Below are 20880 nucleotides of genomic sequence, written 5' to 3'. Positions count from 1 at the left end.
AGGGATGTAGACTGCATAGAGGTAAAAGGTCCTTACTTCAGAAAGGTGTCATGTGTCGGTGCAGGCTTGGTGGGTGGAAGGGCTTTTTCCTGTGCTGTACTGTTTGTTGTTCTTTGTCAACGTTTAACGTAAAGTTTATTTATTAGTCACAAGTAAGGCTTACATTAACACCGCAATGAAGTTACTGTGAAATTCCCCTAGTCGCCACACTCTGGCGCCTGTTTGGGTCAATGCACCTAACCAGCACATCTTTCAGACTGTGGGAAGAAACCGGAGCACCTGGAGGAAACCCAGGCAGACACGGGGAGAACGTGCAGACTCCACACAGACAGTGACCTAAGCCGGCAATTGAACCCGGGTCCCTGACGCTGTGAGGCAGCAGTGCTAACCACTGACCACCATGCCGCCTTTGATGTCTTTCACTTGAATTTAAGTTTGTATTGTGCACGTTCCACAATAATTTTGTGGGAAAATCCAAAATGTAATGACTAGATGGAATTACCAGGTTCAGAATGGCAGCAGTGAGAAAATCTTCAATGTGGCGAAAGTAATTGAAGTCTTCTTTCCCCTCATCATTCTCCTGCTGTGTTTCCCAATGTACAGGAAGCTTACCCAAACATTAGTGATGGGATGGAAGGAGGGAAAGGAAATGACATTGCAATTAAGTTCAACATTTTTTGCAAAGTTGTCAGAGTAAACAGATATAGGAAACCAAATAACCAGGAGGAAATGCTGTCCTAAAGTCAAGTCAAGGTTTTGTTATTGTTTATGTTGATTGTTGCAAAGGTAGAGATTGATTCTGGTGCTGAATATCGACACCTTCATGGAGTCTGATTCAAGCGGTCGTGAAAACCATAACTTTCTGATTGCTGGCGATTATTTTTTAATGGATAAATGACACTTGAAGACTTTCTTTTTGAAAGACTTCCACACCATAGGGAAGGAAATTTACTTCACATTTGGTAAGGAATACTCTTGGCTGTGGCTAAGAAGGACAAAGATCTTCAGCTACATGCACCAACAAATGGTAAAGAAGCACTGATATCGATTAGGGGCCACACACATCACTGAAGTGAGTGTCCAGTGTCAAAATGACAACAAATGTCCATCAGTCTCACTGATTGCAGGTACGGACATTCACAGTCCTACATTTGTATAGACACCAGCTTTTACCAATGCAATCGCTGGTTACAATATATCGTCAACCAGAGCTGTAGATACCTTTCTACTTTTATTGCACTAGTAACCAGTCCCATTACCTGTCCACTGATATCCATCTATAAATGTATACAATAGAGAGAGAATCATAGAATCAGACAGTGCAAAAGAGGCCCTTCAGCCCATCAATTCTGCACTGACACGCGAGCAACACCTGATCTCCCACCTAATCCCATTTACCAGCACTTGGTCCATAGCCTTGAATGTTATGACGTGTCAAGTGCTCATCCAGGTACTTTTTAAAGGATATGAGGCAACCCGCCTCCACCACCCGCCCAGGCAGCGCATTCCAGACCATCACCACCCTCTGGATAAAAAGGTTTTTCCTCACATCCCCTAAACCTCCTACCCCTCACCTTGAACCTATGTTCCCTCGTGATTGACCCTTCAACTAAGGAGAACAGTTGCGCCCTATCCACTCTGTCCATGTCTCTCATAATCTTGTACACCTCAAGTTTGATAAAAATTATCGTCCTTTTAGGATGAGTGAATTATGTAGCCATTGTCTACCTTTTGTAGTCTTCTCCTGCTCAAGTATTTAATACAATTATTGGATTCAAACAAGTTAAAAGAACTTTATACCTGCAATTAATGCTCAGCATTTGGACTCTAAATTTGCTAAGGCTTTTATAGTTATGGTGCAGAGTTCTACATTAATGTTGATGGCACATGGCCACTCTGCTCTACATTTCCAAGTTAAGAAACATAAATGTTGTGAAACAAGTCTTTGATTTCCTCACCTAAAGATACTTGCCAAAGATCTATGTGTGAAATTTCTGCCTGGTAAGGGGAAAGAGATAGTGGGCAAGTCAGCAGAGAGATGGAGTCAGGAACTCCGGTACAGAGTTCTGGTACTCCAGCTCCTGCTGAATAATGTAACTTTATTTTTGCTGATGTTTCTTGAGGGAAGTTACTCATCCAGGACCTGAGACCAACAAAGCAATCATAAAGTACAGTAGATGTTGGAGAGCCGGTGAGGCAGGTGGAGAGACAAAGCTGGTTCACTCCCATGTATGTGTGAAAACTAACCCCATGTCGACAGATGATGTCACCGATGTAGAAGAGGGAAGGAAGCCAAGGATAGAGCCTCCAGGTACATCACCATTGTGCTGTAGATGGGATGGAAACCAAGATTTGAAGAATAAATTAGGGTAGAGAGTAACAAGAAGCTATGACATATTCAAAGAGTCTCCTCTTGAGTCTTTTCAGTTGCATTCTAAATCACTCATAGCACAACAATCATCACGGTCAAAGTCACTAGCTATTTCCCTTATAAGTTTATTTATTAGCGTCACAAGTAGGCTTACATTAACATTGCAATGAAGTTACTGTGAAAATCCCCAAGTCGCCACACTCCAGCACCTGTTTGTGTACACTGAGGGAGAATTTAGCACGGCCAATGCACCTAACCCGCACGTCTTTTGGACTGTGGGAGGAAACTGGAGCAACTGGAGGAAACCCGTGCAGACATGGAGAATGTGCAGACTCCGCACAGACAGTGACCCAAGCCAGGAATTGAACCCGGGTCCCTGGTGCTGTGAGGCAGCTGTGCTAACCACTGTGCCACCGTGCTGCCCATATATGAAAAAGAATCTTGGTAGTAAAACTCAATTTTGGTGCCAATACAAAATGGGCAGTAGAATACTGACCGTTCATTACATACCCTGTTCAATTCTCCTACCTATTGACCCCAATCGGAAGGAACATTAGTCAAGGTACACAACGGGCAGTCAGTCCGCTATAGCCTGCTTTGTATTCCCATCACAGTGCTAATTGAACAACTTTGCAATTAACAGGGATGTCAGTTGTTTATGGCATTTAAGGAAGTTTAGTTTAGACAAGAAGTTTATCCTTTTGTAACCTGTCTTTTTTAACATTAATATCCTGAGCAGTGGTTTGAGATTAGTCGGAGCTCTAGCTGTCTGGACATGATAAACTGCTGTTGAAAAGCTCTAGTGAGTTAAGATAGCAGTTTACATCATCGAATCATCTAGAAAGTGTAGACACGGATGGGAAACAACAATGGATCATCCTTCAGATAAACAGTGGAATCAAATATACTTTTAAGCACTTTATACCAGCTACTGGTGCCAGATATTTGCAGTCAAAATTTCCTGCAGATTTTTTTTACTGATCACTATGTAGGAAACTACACTAATGCTGATGGCACATTGTCACCCTCCAAAATGTAACCGGAGAAGTTGACCAGCTTTGAGTTTTCTTTCTCTTCGGCCTGTTTAACAGTTTAGGCTCATGAATAATTACCTACTGCACATTTTCGAGATTAAGAAATCTAGGATGAAACTTGCAGTCCCCCTTCATGGCGGGTTTGTTGGCGGGGCGGACAACTTAATCAGGCGGGGCAGTAGTGGGTGGCGACTTCATCGTCTTCCCACTTATGTCTCAATTAAGTCCATGGCAGGAAGGCCCATCTTCCAGCCCCACTGCCAAACAGGCCCTCAAATAGGAAATTCATGCTGGCTATTCAACGGTTGTGGAATAGAATAAACTCAGGCTGAAGTGACGCCCGCTTTTCAAAGGGCAGCCCGCCTCCTAGACTAAAAACAGGAACGGACACGAGGTCAGTCAGCAAGTGGTAACTAACTGATACCAAATGTGGGATTCACGATTTTTAGAACGGATAAAAACCAAAGACGTTACAGGTTGCATTGTTCTAATGTCCTGGGAAACAATGATTATGAGTAAGAAATCACAAGTTCAATCTTGATTTTGCACAGAGAATGCAGGGAGGAGGAAGATCATATAATATTGAATAGTTACAGCTCAGAAGAAGCCAGAGAGGCACGTCCATAGAAACATTGATCGTGCCCTATCAATAGAATAGAGAGAAACAAGAACAAGTCCCAGGGTAAGCTGTTTTCTCAGTCCAGGGCTGATTGCTGAGGCTATTATTGGTGTTCAGAGTAGATCTTTGTGAAACTGCTTTAGCAAAACTTGTTATCTCTCTCTGATCACTCGTTCATATCAGAAATGATGGAAAATGGGCAAAGTTTTTCTGTAAGCTGTCATTATGCACTTCACAGCGACCGTGTCCCAAGTACTCAGTTGCAGTACTTATATTCAATTACACACAATTTGCCAAACATACTGAACAGCAGTTCAGGGCATAAAGAGCTGTTTGGCCTTTATTGTGGATTCCAGTCATTTTTTTCCTCTAATGTGTTAGCTCAAGATATTTGAGTCTGACAACTGTGTACAAAAGGAATGGTTACTGACAGCCTTATCTTTATACTGTCTTTGGATCTCTCCTGCCTCAAATAATGCACCTTCCATATATCCTGGAGGGACCTTATCAGAAGTGGAATGTTTACAAAGAATGCGTTTGAGTGGGGAACAGGATGTGTCCTGATTTTATCAGATACAGGGACTGTGTGGAATTTTTTGTTTGGAACGTGGAAAGTGCATGAGAGCAAAGTTCACGGGAGCACTAACCATACTTATTGATGCACTATCAATCAAGTCAAGACTAGTTGTGAGCAAGACAAATAGGCTTTTATTAGCAAGAACTTGGAGCCATCCCTGTCAGAGATCTGGTCTGTACTGAAGGCTAGGGGGAGGAGCCACCGCCTTTATAACCGGACCAGGGGGAGGAGTCTTGGGCGGAACCGACAGGGATGTGCCACACATACAGGTAATAATAAATACTAACTAACAGTGGTTAACCACAACAGATAACAGTGGTTTACCACACTTACTTTAATAAAATAGAGGGCAGAATTGAGAATGGTGTGGAACTCAACATGCTGACAAATCACTTCCAGTTCTGTGTTGGAGTCATGTCATCTCACATTGATACTTAATGGAATGCAACCTGCATATTTTGGGTCATTAACTTTTCTCTCAAAAACTGATTCATTCCAATCGCTAATTGCAAAGTTATTACTGGATTACTTCATGACCACCTAAACTCTCTTCCTGAAAGTCTACAAGGTGTTCTGTGCATATTTTACATTTAACTCAATGGTGTCCTGATACTGTAGAGCCAGCTCACCCACGAGCTTTTTTAAAAATTCATTTGTGGGACATGGGTGTCACTGGCTAGGCCAGCATTTATTGCCCATCCCTAGTTGCCCTTGAGAAAGTGGTGGTAAGCTGCCTTCTTGAATCGCTGCAGTCCATGTTCTGTGGGTTGACCCACAATGGCATTAGGGAGGGAAGTCCAGGATTTTGACCCAGCGACTGCGAAGGAACGACGATATATTTCCAAGTCAGGATGGTGAGTGGCTTGGACGGGAACTTGGACGGTGGTGGCTGAATGGTAATTAGCTCCATGGTAGGTCGAGTCGCATTTGCAAGATCGTCCACGATTCTACTTAGATTGCTGCCATTGGTTTTGGCAGCAGGCTTCTCCTTCAATTGTGTTTGGAATCAAAAAGGAGTCAACCAGAGACTTGGCAGTTTCACCCCACATCCAGTGCATTCATTAGCAGCAACCCAAAATTCACTCCGTTTCTCATCAGTGTCTTTACTTGGACTGCAATGTTTTGCAAAACCTCGCTGTGTACCCTGCCTCTCTTCTGTTTTTGCCTTCCTGGACTGCTGCCAGCCTTGCAAAGTAAGTGGCTAGCAGTCAAGTGAGTCTTTTGCATCATTAACCTGTAATTCAGCATGATAACAATGTGATATGCATCTGGAATTTGATTGGGAAACAGTAATCTGTGTTGCACCTTATTCCCTTTAGAGATGTTATTTGGCAACGTTCAATAAACTACAGTGCAATTCACTGTTGTGGTTTGAACACATGCCAATACAACAATGGCTTTTGTTTCTGTTTACTGATTTATTTAGAATCTTCAGTGAAGCCTTAAAGTCTCCTGTCCGTTGCGTCGGAAATTGTCCCGAACTATTATTTTGCTCTTCATTTTAATAATCTCTAGCTGGTTAAAGCAAAACTAAGTATAATATTTATTAAAATAGTACTGTACTGATGTTAGGAATCAAATTTGTACGGTCATGATTGGCAATAACTGCATACATTTGTTCTTGTGGGTAAATGATGCTGGGGTGTTGTAAGGAAAAATGACAAACAAATAAATGTTAACAGAGAGAAACGTAACAGAAAAAGAGTCAGCAGTACATGCACAAAGGGATTTAAAGAAATCGATAAATATTGTTAAAGGAAACAAGGTGACATAGCACGTAAAGTGAAGAATTACATAAATGATGTGCTGCAGTGGGGTTAGCGTCCCTGCCTCTGAACCAGAAGTTGCGGGTTCGAGTCCCACCCCAGGACTTGATGGCCAAGAAAGGTGTGCTCATAATGTGGCCAAACAGGTTGAGTTTGCAAAATCCTTCCAACACGCCGATGGCAGGCGGTAAGAGCAGGAGAGACCCCTGGTCAGCCACGCTTGATGGGGAGTGACGCCCCTCAAGCTATAAGCCCCTGGTGACAGATTAGCCACCCATTCCGGGAATTACCAGCTATGGAAACAGACAAAGGTCTACCTTAGCAAGAAGAGAATTGAATGGAACATAAATGAGGCAGATTTTCAATATAGTTTGGAACAGCAGCTGCAACATCAAAATTGAGAGCAAAAGACAATTTTCAATACAATTGTTGCGTGTTTTGTTCTGTATTTCTTAATCTTTATTGATGGTTCTCCCATGTCTCAGCAAATAGGTCGGAGTTTTATAAATTGACATTGAAACAAATTTGTAATCTCTTCAGTTATCAGATGAACATCCTGCGAATTAAGAAATTAAATGGATATAAGCTTCTTTGCATGTCCTGGTCATGGTAATTATTTGACTTTGTTCTTTTTTTGTCAAGAAACTATTGTGAAGCTTGCAGGATGCTGTTATAATCTATTGTATTGGGTGTGCAGTATGAAGGGCTATGACCTCACCCTGTACCTGCTTTTATTAAAATATGTAGAGATATGTTCATTGCTATCTCTAAAAATTTCAAACTGGGCAAACAACCTAAAATGGCTAAATCTATGTCTGTCTGAGACCCCGAACAAAAGAAGCTACCTGGCAGTATTGGGAAAGCGCGCACATTGTTATCCTTGAAGAACAACTTATGACTCCCCTCTGGACTGTACAGACCAAATTCAGGGAGAACTATACAAAGGCCATCTGCATTTCATCACCTACTTTGGCCAATAGGAGTTTGCTTGTTGACTAAGACAGAGGTCTCCACAACTTTCCCTTCAACACTTAATGGTTGAGACAATCTCGGGACCCAGATGAGGACTACACGTCCTTTGTCAAAGACAGTGTGGCGAGATGGGAGTCATCTGACCAAGGCCTCTGACTTGTGGAACCAGTAATATTGTCTTGCTGAATTGCAAAGTCTCTCTCTGCCTTTTTATCATTTAACAAGCAGCCTCACCTCGCCCCATCTATACTGCTTCTACTGAAACTCTGTACCATCACATACAAGCCTGATTCATCTCTGCATGCCTATCTCATCGTGTGACATGAACACCGCTGGAAAAGTGAATTATCCACCAGAAAACCCAGCATTGGTTTTCAGTTCCCTGATTTCTTTGAAGGAACACCTTGGTGGATTTTGATTCTGGACTCGGAAAGCCACGTGAGACAATGGGTGAGATTCTCCGGCCTCCCCTCTGCAATTTTCTCGGTGACGGAAGGCAGTGGATTCCTCTGGTCCTGCTGCTGTCAATGGGAATTTCCAAAGAAGCCACCTTACGCCGCTGGGAAACCAGTGGCGGGCAGTGCACCGCCGGCGGGACCAGAGACTCATGCTGATGTGAACGGCCAAAAAATTCAGGCCAGTATTTAATTTCTCTGCCGTCTCTATCCTATAATTCTTTCTTTTATCTGTCCCTTTTTTACTGTATGATTGAAAAGGAGGCAAGATGAAGTTCGCGACTCTCCTCCCACATTTTGAGTATGTGTAAATAAACTAACCCTTTAAGTTCACCCTAATGCAAGTTTGCCATGCGGTTGTTAATAGAAAATGGAATTGCATCGAAACTGAGGGTCTGGGGAGTACATCACTAATTATAAAGAGGGGAAACAAATCAAAAACATCTTTCTGTTTGTGAACAGGTGGAGAAGAGAAATTAGTTTAAATTCACTTTCTTCCTGTCTGTATGTAGGCAGACAGGGCTGCAGTCTGTGTGTAAATAATTGACTGTCAGATTTTATGGAAGATGGAATGGGAAAGGATAGAGGTCTCTTCTGATGGAGCTGGGATGAAAGTGCGTCCCAACCAGATTTTGCGTTGCTTTATTAACTTGGTGAATCACACTTAAAGGCCCAGGTGCATATTGGGTCGGTTTAACTCAGCTGGCTGGACAGCTGGTTAGTGATGCAGAGTGACATCAACAGTGCAGGCTCAATTCCCATGCTGGCTGAGGTTATTCATGAAGGCCCCGCCTTATCTCTCGCCTGAGGCGTGTGACCCTCAGGTTAAAATCATCACCAGTCACAGCCTATGGTCAGCTGGGACTGTGGTGACTTTAGTTGACCTTTTATAGTTGTATTAATACTATACGCACAGAAGAAGTATGACCATACAGTTACTGCGGCTCTTAGGTGGGAGTGAAATGGGGGTCCAAGGTAGGACAGTTGGAGATGGAAGGCTGAAACTGAAAACACCCTTAATGCAGACTTGTTAACTTGATATTTGAGATGGAGAAGTGTGCATTACTTTATGGCGTTGTCGATTAACCTCCTGGTGTGGCTCATCTATGGGGCCTGAAAATGTAGACGGACACTGGAGGCTGGGGATCCACGTAACTTGATGGTAGACGCAGGGGTCCTAATTAGATAAACTGTCCCACATTACATTGTTGACATTTAATCCCCTCCAAAATAGCTTGACAAGCTAAGCAGTTGTAGAAACAATCGGTTCAAGGCAACTAGGAATGGATAGTAAATGCAGCCTTGCCGATCTGAGGAGCAATTGAAAAATAAACACCACTGCATAGGTACCTGCATGTCTTTAGTGTCATAGAAATCCTACAGTACAGAAAGAGGCCATTCGGCCCATCGAGTCTGCACCGACCACGATCCCACCCAGGCCCTACCCCCATATCCCTCCATATTTTACCCACTAATCCCTCTAATCTACGCATCCCAGGACACGAAGGGGCAATTTTAGCATGGCCAATCAACCTAACCCGCACATCTTTGGACTGTGGGAGGAAACCGGAGCACCCGGAGGAAACCCACGCAGACACGAGGAGAATGTGCAAACTCCACACAGACAGTGACCCGAGCCGGGAATCGAACCCAGGTCCCTGGAGCTGTGAAGCAGCAGTGCTAACCACTGTGCTACCGTGCCGCCCCATGTCATGAGTTTGGAAGGATGAGGAGGGATGTAATTGAAACTAACAGAATACTGAAAGGCTCAGATAGAGTGGAGGTGGAGAGGATGCTTCCACTATTGGGAGAGACTAGAACTCGAGGGCACCACCTCAGATTCAAGGGACACTCCATTAAAACTGAGATGAGGAGAAATGTCTTCAGCCAGAGGGTGGTGAAACTGTGGAACCCATTGCCACAGAGGAGTCTGCACGTTCTCCCCGTGTCTGCATGGATTTCCTCTCTCAGTCCAAAAGACATGCTGGTTAGGTCCATTGGCCGTGCTAAATTCTCCCTCAGTTGTACCCAAACATGTGCCAGAGTGTGGTGACGGGGATTTTCCCAGCAACTTCATTGCAGTGTCAATGTAAGCCTACTTGTGACACTGATAAATAAACTTAAACTAAGGGTCACATGGTCCGTGTTGCCCTCAAAGGGACGTTCACCACAAAATGCTTAGCAGGTTTGATTGCATATGTGGAGAGAGAAACAGCATTAACATTTCAATCTTTCATCAGAATAGGAACAGTTAGAATCTTAGAATCTTAGAAATGTAATAGGTTTTGAGCAGATGAAAGGAGAGAGTGTGGGAAGAAGAACAAAAGGAAGGTCTGTGATAAGAGAGGGCTGGGGTGCATAGGAGAAGAGATTAAATGACAAAAAGTTTGGCTTTGGTGCTTTCATGGGAACAGTTCAGATTCCTCCTCTGTTCTTTGAATGAGCCTTGGCCTAATGTCTCATCCAGAAGACAGAAACCTGGGAATCCAGCACTCCCTGAGTGAGGGGACTTGAATATTGTACGAAAATAGGGAGGTTAGGCTTAGTTATACAGGGCATTGGTGTGACCACATCCAGAATACTGTGGACAGAATTGGTCTCCTTATTTGAGGAAGGATGTAGACGTGTTGGGATGCAGCTTAGAGAAGGTTTACTAGACTAATAACCTGGAATTAGCGGGTTGCCTTATGAGGAAAGGTTGGACAGGCTGGGCTTGTATCCACTGGAGTTTAGAAGAATAAGAGGCAACTTGATGGAAACATTTAAGATCCTGAGGGGTATTGACAGGGTGGTATGGAGAGGATGTTTTCTCTCGTGAGAGAATCTAGAACTAGGGGGGGTCACTGTTTAAAAATAAGGGGTCGCCCATTTAAAACATGCGGAGAAAGTTTTTCTGAGAGAATTGTGAGCCTTTGGAAATCTCTTCCTCAAAAAGCAGTGGAAGAAGAGTCCTTGAATGTTTTTACGGCAGATGTGGATAGGTTCTTGATAAGCAAGGGGGTAAAAGTTATCAGGGGTAGGTGGGAATATAGAGTTGATGTTACAATCAGATCAGCCATGATTTTATGGAATGGTGGAGCAGGCTCGAGTGGCTCCGAATTCTTACATTCGTATCATCAGTTCTGCAAGCTTCAACCTATATTACACAGTTAAATCTCCGGAGAGATGCTTGGACCAAAAACCATCGGACACAAAGGTGAAAGTGTCACCACTGACCCGAGGTTGCTGCTGTGGTAGAAAGTGTTCCATGTTGGGAAAACTGAGACTCCAATTGCTGCTTTGTTGGTAACATGGTTTAGAGACTTGTCTACATGGTCTTGGGTTTGTTAATATGGCTATTCTTTGGCTGACCAAAAGGCATTGTAATTTGTGGAACAGGCTTGAGAGTCTAAATGGCCTACTCATGTTCCTATGTTCCTAACACTGAGGTCTTTCAGGCCACAGTAGTAATTTTGAAGACTATAATTGCTCCTTTACAATTGCAATTTCATGGCTGTCTCTGATATATACATTGTGTTCGGGGAATGATTTAAATTGATGGCCCCTGTTGCGTTCCATATCACACGTACAATAAAGAAAAATAAATTTGACTTTCTTTTCATATTTATTTTTATTGCTTAGCAAACTTATGTGGGTAATATATGATTCTCAATGCATTCACATAAAATTACAGTAGCTCCCAGTAGAATATTTCATTCTTCAAGAAATCACATTTCAAGAGACCACATTTATTATGATGCTTTTTGCAACTATGGTTGTTCGACACAGCAGCTCATAAACTGTTTAAATTACATAATATTATTCATCTCTTATGTACTGTGCATAACTATACACCGCGAGTTATTTGCATTTGGATTTCTGCATCTTGGCTCTTTCTTTACAAAATGGAGCAAAGTAAGCAGACAATGAATGATTAAAAGCTACTATTGTGAACTTGACTCTGACGATGACTTTGGGAAACCTGTACCATTGTTAATGATACATTGGTTGCCCAATGGATGGGTGAATCTTGCTGGAAAAGTAATGGCACTAACCATACATGCGATTATTAATGTGCAAATCAACCAACAATCGGGGAGTTGCTAATCTCCAGAACCTGCTGGTCAATTCATGTAGCTTTGCAGAAAGGGCTTCCCTCCTATGCTTCCCTATTGCTTTTAAGAACTAGCTGGATTTGCACATTAATTGCCCACTAACCTTGCCACTGAAAGTAAAGTCTGGCAATTCAGAGTGTATGTACTTTTTCTAAAATACGATGAATATTAATACACTGTCAGTGAACTTGTAGGAGCAATTAAGCGTTTGTCTCATTTCTGTATGTAGTCAATTGTTGTTAGAGATTTTAAAATTGTCAAATTTAAAATTATTTTCTTAACTTTCCTTTCTGTTACTTTGTTCTAATTCAATCAAATTTTCTCTCTGCTCCTTTATTTCTCTTTCTGTATCTGACTTGACTTGAATTCACCCAGCTTAACTCAATCCCCTTCTCTGTTATTACTCTTCCTCTCTCAATCCTTGGCCGTGATTCTCCGAGGTTGATTCCCATCCCCGCTGCCAGCGAGAATGGAGAATTTGGCGCTCAGCCAAATCTCCACGCTGCAGCGGGACCGGAGAATCCCAGCTGCGGGTGAGGTCTGAGAATACCGGCCCTAAAATCTATTTGGTTAAGAAAATACATTGTTGGTCCAACCATTAATAAGCTGCTAGATGCTGGTTGTCCTTGCCAGGGTGTTACCAGTTTGCACTTTCAGCAGGTTACAGTCCAAAAACGTTTCTCAAGCTGAAGGGTTCAGAGGAAGTTCTAACGAATAGTGTGCACCGTGAGATGCCCCACCTCACTCATTATAAATCAGGGGCGTAATGTTTTGGTCATTCCCACCCCAAAACCTGAAATTCCCGCCCGAGGTCAAAATTTTCCCTCTTGCCGGCGATGATTTACGCGGCAGGCGGGACTAGAAAAATTGACCCCCCCATGTTGTGTTACTGCAGTGAAATTCTGCACCAAAATCATACATTTTAAAACCAGCTCTGAGGAAGGGTCATCCAGACTCGAAACGTTGGCTCCATTCTCTCGCTACAGATGCTCTCGCTACAGATTTCAAAGACTATTTCCTCGGGTGGATGGAGCTATTACAAGGGGGCATAACTATAGGGTTCATGGTGGGAGATATAGGAAGGATATCAGAGGTAGGTTCTTTACTCAGAGAGTGGTTGGGGTGTGGAATGGACTGCCTGCAGTGATAGTGGAGTCAGACACTTTAGGAACATTTAAGCGGTTATTGGATAGGCACATGGAGCACACCAGGATGATAGGGAGTGGGATAGCTTGATCTTGGTTTCAGATAAAGCTCGGCACAACATCGTGGGCCGAAGGGCCTGTTCTGTGCTGTACTATTCTATGTTCTATGTTCTATGCTATCAAACCTGCTGAGATTTTCCAGCATTTTCTGCTTTTGTTATTTTAAAACTTGCCTGGACTGTCAATGTTAGCCAATCGTATTCATTTAAAATGCTGTACTTTATATTAATTGTCACTGTAAACTTGCTCATTTGAATGTCACAACATTATAAAAGCACATGGGGCGAAACCCTGGAGGTGTGGCTGAGTGATTGGAGTGTGAAATTTGGTCAAATTGTGCACAAAGGTTTTTGAAACAAAGCCTCTGCAGAAGTCCTTGTTCTTGCACTTTCCAAAATTATGCCTTGGATATTCATTAAAATAATTCACCTTAATTCTCCCAAACATAATTAAAAAATAGTTATGTTCAAATAATTATGTATGAGTGGATACTTCAATGGTGTATATTTTAATTACTTAATTATTGGTTTAATCATTGTTGAAAAGATTCCTGAAGCTGTAATTCTGTTCAAGGTGTTATTAAGCTGCATCTTATGATGATTTAAAAAAAATGTTTATATTGGTCACATAGTTGAGCCAGCGTATAAAGTACAAGAATTTTTAAACATTTAAAAAAAATCTGTTTTAGCATCTGTCAGATCAGCGAACAAAGTGATCATCTGTCACCGGCTGTCCCCTGTTTTTGGAAGTGGTTCTGTAGGTGTATAAGGTCACGTTGAGCTGATAAATGAAAGGTCAGTTACAACACAACCCTGGCAAACAGGCTTCCTCACCAAGCCTGAGGAGAGAGCTTCTCACTGTTATCAGTATTGCAGCGAGCAATGCATCTGCTGTCGGCTGTGGGTCTGTGACAACATTGCATGTGTAATATCTGTGTGCAGGGTTTGTTTTTCTTCGGTGGTGGTGAGCTCATTTCACACTGTCTCCAAGCAGGAAGACACGTTACTACAGGGGAGAGAGGCTGGTGGTCGCACCGTTCAGAATGTGGGCAGAAGAGTACAAAGCTGTGGCACTGGGAAGGTCGCCGTGTGAAGTTGAAGCTGATGCACGCGATGATAGGCTTGTCAGTCCGTGGTGGCTGTTGAAAGCTGTACCAATTCAATAGTTGTCAGGGACACTGACTCTTAAATCTCTTGCTAAAGCTACGCCAAGGCAGCATGAAAGGAAGCGGAGAAAAAGACTGTGCTTCAGGTGATGTTTGGGAATAGTGACAGCAATTTACTACACATAGCAAGTTGTAAAGATGCAGTTAATGCTGCCTAGGGAAACCACTGGAATTTAGAGGAACAGATAACGTTGCAGGGTACCAGTATGCCTGATCGCACTTGAGTTGAAGCACTGTGGATCGTCTGTACCGTCTGTTGTAGCAGTTCCTTTTCTCATTAAGCATGGGAGATCAAATGTGTGCTCTTTGTTTTGTTTTCCTGCACTGAAGGGGAAGAAAAATCCTCATATGTTCCTTTGGTTGCTGAGCAATTTATTTCATGACAGCAAATCTGGAAATACACAGGTATGTTCCTTTCAGTTTCTGCTGCATCTGAAATGTGCAAATTACTTGATTTTTGGATTTATTTCTTCATAACTAGTCTTAAATGCTTCAGTTTATCTGCCTGACACTTAACTAAACACTGTTCCAGTCTTTTGTTCTGCTTGAATCAGTAGTAGCCTCAACTGTTGTACCAAAATCGTGGATTGTTAATGTAAGTAAATCTCATTTGATATCTCGGAGCTTTGTATTTCATGCATATTACAGTTTTAGTTTCTGGGTTATAAGAAGGTAGTTCAGTGCCTAGCAGAGGAGCCCATTAATTCCTTTATCGCCACCATGTTGGTGTTATATTTTTTTTGCTGTGTAATACAGCAATTTTATGTCAATTCACAAATAGGCATAAAGATTGCTCTGTTACATTTGTCTTCTGCATTCCCGTGCCCTGATTAATCTTTCAGCATGAGCAGCCTGCAATGTTGCCACGAGCAGACAGTCTGCTTAAAACGTATTCCGGATTTTAAAAAAATTTTCACCACTACTATAAGGACAGCCCGACAATTGTTCATCCAGTTAGTACCTGTTCTTTCAGCTTGGCAATTGGCTTCTCATTTGAACGTCTGAAATCATTTTAATCATCAGTAGCTCTGTCATTCTTAAGCCATTCTTTAAAGAAGATTTGAAGAGCACAAGCTGCCATGTGAGCTATACCATGTAGACGAAGACACAGCATCATGACTCCCTCAAATCTTTATGCAAAAATAACACATTCATTTCATGCCTGTGTAGCCTGCTGTGGAGTTTTTGAGAACTAAAATCTGGTAGATAGTAGGGTTGACATTTGGAGTCATGCACAGACAAGGAATACCACGATCATTTTATTTGAGCAAGTAAAATGATAAATCTATTTCATTGCATGGTTTCATAAGATTTTTTAATCTGATGATCTCAGGGACTTTCCCCCCCCCCCCAACTGCTGGACTTTCCACCAATTTAAAGGGTCATTATCAACTCAGTGGGGGAGTTTTCAGGTAACCTTCGATCTTGGCTATAATGCTGCTGTATTAACTGCCGGGGAAAGTTCCTGCTGCAGTAGGTGTTATAGATGCAACTTTGGCAGTGTGATTAAGTTAATAGTTTACCACTTCTCGACCCCTCCCAGTCCCCCCTCCCCAACAAAATGTGCTTTTCCAGCGAATGGTGTCAGCCTCAGCTGCTGATGGGATGATGTCACTATCGCTGCAATCTCGTTGCGGGTTCCTTTCTTTCCTTAACTTGGTGACAAGAAAATTTGTCAGCTTTCCAAGACAGTATCCCTTCTGTTTATTGAGTATTAACACGGTACAGCAAAATAATGAGTCAGGGGTTTAAATCATGGTAAAAATAAAGCTTCAGCGTTGAAGAAAAATGCACAGGTAGATTGTCACCTACAGCACTGGGGCAGAATGGATTGCCCACCCTTTATAAAACTTGGCAATTCCCATTCATACAATGAACATCAGGTGCTTTCTGTAAAGAGGCAGCTGAGCAAAAAATCCATGTAATGAAAGATGAAAATCTTGCCTGCTATACTTTCAGAGTTTTGAACTGGTCAGAGAAGTTAAGGCAGGAAATGATTAGGCAAAGTGGATAGGAATTACTTTCAGTTTGCTACATACATTTTCAAACAATGCTAATTTCTATTGTGACTTAAATCATATAGTTTAACACAGATGGGTGAGAGTTCAAATTCAGTGCAGATCGCATTGAGAGCAAAACAACTCCAGTTTCAATAGCTTGCAGTTACAATAGAACAAATCTGGCAGCTGCTCAGATCACAAGCCGTTTCTTGGAGGTTTTGGGTACACTCAGATGTTGGCTTGTGAAAGCATACATTGCAGAGAGCCATTTTAACCATTCTTATCCCACTTTGTGCCGTCGCCGGGATTTTATTTTCCTGTTTATTTCAGCTGGGAATGCGGCTACGTTTGAGGAGGTTGAAGGCACCAAAATGAATTTGGCAAACAGTGTCGTTCTGTTCTTGGTTGGCAGAGAGTGTGGTTCCAACAAGACCTGACGGCCCCGCTCCACAAAGCTTGGTTCCATAGGGCAGTAGTTTCAGTGACAACATTGTGTCTGTGCCACTTCTGCCAACTTCTGGAGCAACCTGCACCCCGTACACTGTCTTGGTGAAGGCGTTGACGTGGGCATCTTGTGCACATGCCAGAAGAATGCAGAACTGGCAGTTTATGCCGTCAGTCAGCATCTCATGCTGATTGGATGCCAGACTTACCATTTTATTAACACCCTCTCTTAATCACTAACGGCTGAAGATGATTTAAAGGGACCATCAACAGTTTACAGATTAGTTGCTGAGCACTCCATGGGAGTAGTGCAAGTTCTGTACGCTTGGAGTTGGTAATAGTGACGTCTGCAGGGATTGGCACTGCTCGTGTGAAGCCGCTTCTTGTGACTCCAGGGTTCTGAGCAGACCATCTCCTCCCATTTGTAGCAATCCTCATTGGGCTGCAGTACGAGAAAGAGATCATTCAGATGTAGCGAAGAAGGAGGAGAACGATGGGGAGAAGGACTCTCAGAAATGGTCTTGCCCACCTGGGGTCTCTCAATGCACATCTACCTTTATCTAAGTCAGGAGCAGTATGTCGGGCATCTGCGATTCACTGCGGAGGTGGTCACAGAAATCTGTCACCTCTGGGAGGTAATTCACTATCCATTGCAGCATCAAAGAATGATGGAGGTTTTGTATGTCAGGAAAGGGGACTTTATTGACTTCTCTCTGAGCAGAGAGAAGTAGGAGGAATCTGTAGTCCCTTACTGCCTCATCTGGAACACAGTGCCATCGACTGTACACATGTGGATTTGCAGGTCCAGATGGCAATAGTGAGATAAGCCAAAACGGCAAAGGCTACCACTTAATGAATGTACAGTTAGTGTGTGGCCATGCTCAGTACATTCTTCTGGTGAATGCCCCCTGTCCTGGCAGCGGGCACAATGCATTCATCATGCACTGACCTTCTAGCCATCACATCAAACCAGAGAGAGGTTGCTGGGTGACAATGGTTATCCACTGTACATCCAGCTAATGACTCCCCTCCGTAACCTGATTGCCAGTTTATATATAATGAAAGCCCTCTTGCCACACGGAATGTCATCAACCGGGCGATTGGGGAGCTGGAGCAACGCTAACTCAAGCGTTCAGGAGGAGTCTGTCAGTCCTCACTTGAGCAAGTGTTCCAATGCCTGTGACCTGCTGCAACCTCCATCACCGGGCTGTTATGAGGCCAATTGTCACCATGGCTCTGAGAGCACCTCAGGAAGAGGAGGACTTAGGGATGAAACTGCCAGCGCAACCACATCCAGTATGGGCTGTCTATGAACACATCATTGGACTCTAGTCCCTGTAAATGATACGTCAGCCTTCATTGGTCAACATTGCCCAGGTTACCATTCACAATGACCATCACAACATTCTCTTGGCCACAATATTAAAATAAAAGCCAACACAACACAACCGTTTCATACCAACTTCATCCAAAAAAACACTTACAATGCTTCACACAAATCTCAACAAATGCATTCTTTTTGTGCCTGTCTCGTGGGAACCTTTGCCTGGCCTAGAGTTCCTATGCGGTGTTGTCCCAATGGCTACAGCACTGCCGGCAGAAGACCTTACACTGGAGTAGATTGCAGATGGCCTTGCAGGATGCGCTGGAAGCCAGGCTTTGCTGCTTGGTAGCAGCAGGCTGGGCTGGACCAGGCTGGCTGGCTGACCGGCAACAGCAAGGGCACTGGCGAAGTGGCAGGGTGGGAGAATTAATGCCATCATCCTAAAAGAAGGCAGCAGATTTGTGCTTCACATCCACTGTCACGCCCTGGGAATGATGCCTCAGAATCCATTGGAGCACAGATTGCTGGACTGCTATGAGAGCCTTCAAGCACCATGATGGCAACAGTCTGAGCTTCCATGGCAACTGGCTGAGATCCCTCGACATCAGTTTGAGCTTCCACTGCAGCACTCTGACGTTGTGTGACCTCTGCTTGTGCTGCAGTAGAGATATTGGCCATCAGATGCTGCATGATGGTTGGTCTACAAATATTCATAAGACGTTGGCCCCCCCACCTCTCCATGTTGGAAAGGATGGCCTCAAGGCTCTGTGTGAAATCTGTGCCATGTTGGAACCAGCCCCCGCCATGCTCCTTGGTGGTAAGAGCAGACTTTCTGGCAGGCCTGCTAGACCACCCACCATTTCTGTCTTCATGTCCATCAGTCTTTCTCTACACAAAAGCAAAATACTGCGGATGCAGGAATTCTGAAATAACAGAAAATGCCACGCCGTTGAAGTCCTCATCTGAGTCCTCAGCAGTAGAACTCGTGTATGATCTGCCATCCAGTGTGTTTTGCACCCTTGCTATCTTTTGCCCCTGCCTGGTGTACAACCCCCCTCATGCCCATGCTCACCATGTGCAGACCCTGCCTCTACATTACCCTCCAGAGTGCGCAGAGTGCTGGTATCTGAACTGATGCCTGTGATTGTCAGATCAAATGACACTGTTTCTTCCCTCTCAGCCTCTTCTTCTTTTCTGCCTTCCATCTCCTGAAACACTGCCTGGTAGTTCTTGAGCATTTGGGCACAATAACAGGGTTGTGATGAGGGAAGGGATTGGGGGGGCGTGGGAGGAGCAAGAGGTTAACCATCTACATATTGCCAGTAGTAACAGATTGCAGGTTGAGGGTGAAATAGGATTTGAGATGGGGATTTGGGCAGGGAAATACCAGCATCAGCCATTCTGCTGACATGGCCGCAGTGGCTACTGCTTCAATGATGATCAGCAGCATCTCCTCCATGGGGATGAGCACATGCAGTTCCTGCTCCCACCTATAATGGGTCACCTTGTCCAGCAAGAAAGAAGGAAGTGTGTTCGTGAATGTGTTGCAATGTGTCTGGGTGTTTTGCCTGTTACAGTTGACTAGCTGGCTGTGTGTGCAAGCTTTGAGATGTGCAGCCACCATATAAGTGAATCTCAGTGTCTTCTATAGGCAAGTGAATAGTAAAAGGGCAGTGTGAGGAGGAGTAGCAGCAAATGGAGGGTTCAGGACCAAGGAGACAAAAAGGGGATTTATACATAGAGGCAGAGGGCATAGCTGTGGTACTAAATGAATACATAGAACATAGAAAAGTACAGCAACGAACAGGCCCCTCGGCCCACGATGTTGTGCCGAGCTTTATCTGAAACCAAGATCAAGCTATCCCACTCCCTATCATCCTGGTGTGCTCCATGTGCCTATCCAATAACCGCTTAAATGTTCCTAAAGTGTCCGACTCCACTATCACTGCAGGCAGTCCATTCCACACCCCAACCACTCTCTGCGTAAAGAACCTACCTCTGATATCCTTCCTATATCTCCCACCATGAACCCTATAGTTATGCCCCCTTGTAATAGCTCCATCCACCCGAGGAAATAGTCTTTGAACGTTCACTCTATCTATCCCCTTCATCATTTTATAAACCTCTATTAAGTCTCCCCTCAATCTCCTCCGCTCCAGAGAGAACAGCCCTAGCTCCCTCGACCTTTCCTCATAAGACCTACCGTCCAAACCAGGCAGCATCCTGGTAAATCTCCTTTGCATTCTTTCCAGCGCTTCCACATCCTTCTTATAGTAAGGTGACCAGAACTGCACACACTATTACAAATGTGGTCTCACCAAGGTCCTGTACAGTTGCAGCATAACCCCACAGCTCTTAAATTCCAACCCCCTGTTAATAAAAGCTCACACACTATAGGCCTTCTTCACAGCTCTATCCACTTGAGTGGCAACCTTTAGAGATCTGTGGATATGGACCCCAAGATCTCTCTGTTCCTCCACAGTCTTCAGAACCCTACCTTTGACCCTGTAATCCACATTTAAATTAGTCCTACCAAAATGAATCACCTCACATTTATCAGGGTTAAACTCCATCTGCCATTTTTCAGCCCAGCTTTGCATCCTATCTATGTCTCTTTGCAGTCTACAACAGCCCTCCACCTTATCCACTACTCCACCAATCTTGGTGTCATCAGCAAATTTACTGATCCACCCTTCAGCCCCCTCCTCTAGGTCATTAATAAAAATCACAAATAGCAGAGGACCAAGCACTGATCCCTGTGGCACTCCGCTAGCAACCTGCCTCCAGTCCAAAAATTTTCCCTCCGCCACCACCCTCTGTCTTCGATCAGATAGCCAGTTACCTATCCAATCGG

The 20880-nt window shown here is 43.7% G+C and overlaps 1 protein-coding gene across 2 annotated transcripts in view; it reads left to right on the top strand.

Annotated features, from left to right (window-relative positions):
* Nucleotides 1–20880, top strand: part of unc13c (unc-13 homolog C (C. elegans)) — a 640043-nt gene that overhangs the window by 216962 nt on the left and 402201 nt on the right. The gene's annotated exons all lie outside the window — the stretch shown is intronic.

This window comes from Mustelus asterias, chromosome 24, assembly GCF_964213995.1.
Source record: "Mustelus asterias chromosome 24, sMusAst1.hap1.1, whole genome shotgun sequence".
Taxonomy (NCBI): Eukaryota; Metazoa; Chordata; class Chondrichthyes; order Carcharhiniformes; family Triakidae; genus Mustelus; species Mustelus asterias.
This window is presented reverse-complemented; position numbering and strand designations above follow the sequence as displayed.